The 5,482-nt window shown below is 38.2% G+C and overlaps 1 protein-coding gene across 1 annotated transcript in view; it reads left to right on the forward strand.

Moving 5' to 3' along the window:
• Positions 1–2,262, forward strand: part of LOC106869400 (DNA-dependent metalloprotease SPRTN) — a gene marked incomplete at its 5' end in the record, with an annotated part of 29,820 nt that extends 27,558 nt beyond the window's left edge. Inside the window, one exon of the mRNA XM_052965890.1 lies at positions 1,715–2,262. The remainder of the gene's footprint in view (positions 1–1,714) is intronic.
• Between the last annotated feature and the right edge of the window lie 3,220 nt (positions 2,263–5,482).

Consider the following 5,482-nt stretch of genomic DNA (forward strand, 5'->3'; position numbering starts at 1 on the left):
GGGGGGGGGGGGTGACAAACGACCTACTTTCCATAAGTAGTCGTTTGCAGCTGTTTAACACTAGATCAGTTTTCATTGATCAAAAGCCTTCCAACCGTGATCGTTCCATCTATTTTAGCTACGGCTACATTATTTTAAATTTTCTAAAACTGGTTGATTTAAAGGAATTTGGGGATCTTTTTTCGTTTGACGTACAAAGCGATATTTTTGAAAATATCTACATAATGTACTTTTGTATGTTAATTACGAAAATGTTTTTGTAGCAAGCATTCAGGATAGATTTCTAGTTTGAGGATCCCTTTTTATCCCCTTCTTCCCACCAGTCTTAGAGACTATGTAACGCGTCATGGGTACTGTCTTTCTTATCTCTAAAAAATGAAGAAAAAAAATAACTCTTTCTGGTGTTTTATTCGATGGGCGACGCAGCTCGGAGGCCAGGGAGTCTCTCAAAGTCGAGCTGCTGCATCTCCATATTAACAGTTCGGATATATCGGACACGTGTTCAGAATGTCACAGGAAAGAATCGCAAGACAGATTCTTCAAGCCAAGCCAACCGGCAGCAGAACCTGCGAATGACAAAGAACGAGATGGTTAGATAATATCCATAGTTCTTGTTGGTCACACTTGAGCATCAAGCCAGAAATCAGTTGCTTCTGATAGGACCATATAGAGGAGGCTCCTGAAAACTCTATCCCCACATTATCATAAGAATACTGGGCGGGAAAAATTGCTGGATGGGCAGAATTCTAACTTAAAATTGTAATTGCATGCACGCAATTGTAAACATTTAATGTTGTCTGAGTTACGAAAGTTTGATTTCAATCTTTATCTATTCTTGGAATTTGCTTTCTATACACATAGGGGTAGGAGAGGCTGTGTGGTAAGTAGCTTGCTTACCAACCACGTGGGACCAGGTTCAGTCCAACTGCGTGGAATCTTGGGCAAGTGTCTCCTACTATAGCCTCGGGCCGACCAAAACCTTGTGAGTGGATTTGGTAGACGGAAACTGGAAGAAGCCCGTCTCTCTCTCTCTCTTTCTCTCTTTTTCTCTCTCTCTCTCTCTTTCTCTTTCTCTCTCTCTTTCTCTCTTTATCTCTCTCTATCTCTCTCTCTTTCTCTCTCTCTCTCTCTCTCTCTGTCCCCTCCCCAACATCGCTTGACAACCGATGCTGGTGTGTTTATGTCCCCGTAATTTAGCAGTTCGGCAAAAGAGACCGATATATTAAGTACTAGGCTTACAAACAGTAAGTCCTGGGGTCCATTTGCTCGACTAAAGGTGGTGCTCCAGCATGGCTGTGGTCAAATGACTGAAACAAGTAAAAGAGTATTGATCGAGTGGCATTTTTTTTTTCTTTGATCAGCTGACAGTTGGGGTTGACTTGGTTGAGACATTTTGGTTACAAGTGGAGGAAAGGAGAATACAGCCAAGTTTTGAGTACTTCTAGCCCCATTTGTGTATGTACGTGTACTAGCGAGGACATGAGTGCAAAACAGTGGAAAAGAAAAATAGAATTTAGTTGCATTCATGCTGAAAATTTTTATGTTCATTCCAACTTTCACGTAACAGATCGGATCGGTTACGTGAAAGTCAATCCCGCCACTGGCTTCTTTTTCTCTGTATAACTATGTTACTCATTTGAGGACCAATAATTCAGTCAGACAAATTTTTCTCCATGTTTAAAATTATTTGAAAGGTTTTTTTTTTTTCTTCCAGGTTTCACATTTCACCCATTTTCGTTTTTCTGAATTGAAACCTCAAATTTCAACATCCGTTAAAGACTCGCGCAATTGGCTTTAAAACACAATGCTTTTAGATTTGTGAAATCTAAAATTTTCTAAAATGTCATTATTGGCTTTTAAAGAACTTTTTGTTTTGCTTTTTTCGTTTTAACAATATTTCTTGTTTTGCATCTAGTTTATGATCTGCTTGTTTTAAAATAGATAAACGTAACTCTTTATATAGAAATATCGCTGCCATAATTTATTCTTGACGGGAAATTTGGTACGTTTTGGATATCTTGTCTTCTGTGGAGATGAAGAACAGTTTTTGGTTTTTTAAATTTTGTTTTACAGTATCGTACTGTTTTTATTTTTTCCAGTTTCATCTGTACAGAAACTAATGTTTTTTCGCTGACGTCATCTGAATGATGTCTTATTGTTTTTATATTTGTTTTATACTTCTACAATAAAATGCACTTTTATCTGAAATCTCACAAAAATGTATTAAATGCTGATTGAAAATATTAAACCAAAACATCTCAAGCATCGTGTTAGGTCTTTTACTTTTTATATTTAACAAGTTTACTCTACAAATGATTAACTAACCTAGATACTAGCTGGTTGGTTGATCAATCATTTTCACCGGTTCACTGATTGAATTAATATCGATTTAGACTAAGCCGAGCCAAATATGGCGTACTTGTCACTAGGACAGATGTAGTGAAGTCTATCGTGGATCTATGCCTAAAGTAGTAACCCACACTTCTCTACGAAGTACACTAACAACTGGTAATGCCGTTTCGAATGTTTACACCTCTAGGGTGACTCAAACTCTTTTCTCTACTATGTGGTATCGAACCATCTTCTGTCACCTCAAACTGCCAGCTTTGATGTGAGGTGGGTGTGGGGGCAATACTGCTCTCAGCAAAATGAATAAGATAAGAACTTTGTTTCATGCATTGTGAATTCGACTTAAACATCGAACCAATTAAAACAAGTGAAGATAATGGTACTTCTAATTCAAGCAGCACTCGTGTTGGCGAAATAAGACGAAGTGAGACCTATAGTGAAAAGGTCTTTTTTATTTGATGTTTTAAGTCCTTGTGTTCTAAAAAAATTAGAAGGTAAAACCATTCATAACAAACACAAAACTTAATTCCTCTTTGCATTTCCGTATATATAGTTGCATTATTTAGTCTATAGACTGACACTCCGTCGGTTACGAGGGTTCCAGTTGATCCAATCAACGGAACAACCTGCTCGTGAAATTAACGTGCAAATGGCTGAGCAATCTGCAAACTCGTGTACCTTTAATATAGATCTTAGGGAGATTCATTGTGATACAAAGTGACAAGGCCGGCCGTTTGAATTACTCTTTTACTTGTTTTAGTCATTTGACTGCGGCCATGCCGGAGCACCGCCTTTAGTAGAGCAAATCGACCTCGGGACTTATTCTTTGTAAGCCTAGTACTTATTCTATCGGTCTCTTTTGCCGAACCGCTACGTTACGGGGACATAAACACACCAGCATCGGTTGTCAGGCGATGTTAGGGACGCGCACGTACACGTATATATATATATGGCGGGTTTCTTTCAGTTTCCAAATACCAAATCCACTCGCAAGGCTTTGGCCGGCCCGAGGCTATAGAAGAAAACACTTGCCCAAGGTGCCACGCAGTGGGACTGAACCCGGAACCATGTGGTTGGTAAGCAAGCTACTTACCACACAGCCACTCCGGCGCCTGTAGATACAGCTTCTTTTTGTCAACTCATTGCGCTGGAGTAACGTGAAATAGTCTTACACAAGGCTACAACATGCTCCCGGGAATCGAACTCCCGGCTTTAGGATCATGAACCGAATGCCCTAAGCTACGCACCTTCGCACTAGTTTAGACAATACACTCGTAATTATTGAATATATCGATTTAAGCCATGTCGAGGATTTGTTTCTAATTATAAAATTAAATATGAAAAATTTAACAATGCATTTATTGACAGTATTAATAAAGCCACAAATGAACGTAACTTGAGAACGTTTTAGAAATTAGTATATTAATCTTAATATTCGGTTATATGACACGCTTAATATTATGTATTTTCTGATGGGTAAACGAAGAAAATTATCAAAACGATCGTAAATTTTCCAACTGCATAAACCAAAATGAAAATTTAGAATTGAAGTCGAATGCTCACTGACTGCTGCTCGCCATGCTGTGAACATCTCCACTGAAACTAGTCGTTATTCTGCCTTTCAAAGTAGCTAGCTGTTAAAAAATTAACTACTGAAAAAGGTAGACCAATACATTTACAATTTGCTGTTGAACAGGAAAATGCCTGCCAAAGTCTTTCGTCAGAAATGTATCTAAATTGTTAGTGCCACCAAAAACGAACTAAAAGGTTCGGGTTTAAGACGTTGCACGTAGAATAAAGATGCACATTTTTCTGAAGAACGGATACTCTCGCATACAAATGAACAATTCATTTGCAATTCGTGCATACTAACATTGCATATCCAGCAGAGCATACTAGATTCATATATTTTTCTCTGGTCTTTGCAATGGCCCACATCTTTCTATCATACAGCAGTTGCAAATAAGCACCATGCTCTTTCACACGGACACTTTTTTTTTTTTCAACCCGTTTTGAGACTTCTCTGCTTTTTCACATGTACACTAATCAGATGTTTTAAAATCTTTCAAATGCCCTGACAGCACCTCTACAAGTACATGACAGCTGCCTAAGTATTTAACTTCTCACGATTTATCGTAGTGTCTTCCCTTAGCCTCTGTAATGCCATTTACACATCCATGGTTTACATGGAAGAATTCCTAATTTTTTTACGGGTTTAGTTGTAAAAACTGTCATCAGCTTATAGGTGTTTACATGGGCAAATGAACTGGCCATGATAAATAGACTGAGAACTCTCTTGGCCTTACCTAATGAGCAAAATTCATTGCTGATTTCACCTCTGTACAACATGGCTTGTGCAGAGCTTGCAGGCCATTCATCTATCCCTAGTTTCCTTAGCAACCCTCAAATTAGAGTGGAACCTTATCAAAGACCTTTTGTAGTATGAAGAGTATTTCTCTCTAGCACAATATCAACCTGCATCCCATCTAGGTTATTTTGTTTGTAATGAATTGCATAATCTAATCCTACAGTTTGAAGCCCTCAAGTGCATCTCCAGTTGCCCTTAAACCCCATTGTGCTACGCCAATTATTAGCTATTACATCTTTATTACCCAATTGATCACACAAATAACTGTGACCTATTGACAAGCATGTTAAGCATCTTGGTAACTTCCTTAAAGACCAGCTACCTTCATATCTTTAATGGTGCTTGCTACCATACTGGCAATTGGCGTAGTGGTTAACAGCGTGGGCTATTAATCCCAAGATTCCGAGTTCAATTCCAAGCAGTGACCTGAATAGTAATAAGAACATTGAAAAATACCTTAGGAATGAGAACCTAGGTTCGAAATTTCCCCCAAGACACCTGATGAAGGCTGGAGGGTATATCAGCTGAATTGTGATAACAAGCAAGACGAGGACAAATATCTGTCAAATGTACATAATTCCTCATCACTTGACTATAGACCTGTGTCAAAAATTAATTGAATCCATTCGCAAACCATATCATCCCACAAAGCTGATACTTTTTGTAGTGTCAAGAATCTCTTTTAGATGAAAGATAATTGGCTTGTAATTATTACGCAAGAGTAAATCTACTGGAATATAAGTTTTAGTTGATGTTAGCTGAATG

Source organism: Octopus bimaculoides, chromosome 2, assembly GCF_001194135.2.
Source record: "Octopus bimaculoides isolate UCB-OBI-ISO-001 chromosome 2, ASM119413v2, whole genome shotgun sequence".
In the NCBI taxonomy this organism is placed as follows: Eukaryota; Metazoa; Mollusca; class Cephalopoda; order Octopoda; family Octopodidae; genus Octopus; species Octopus bimaculoides.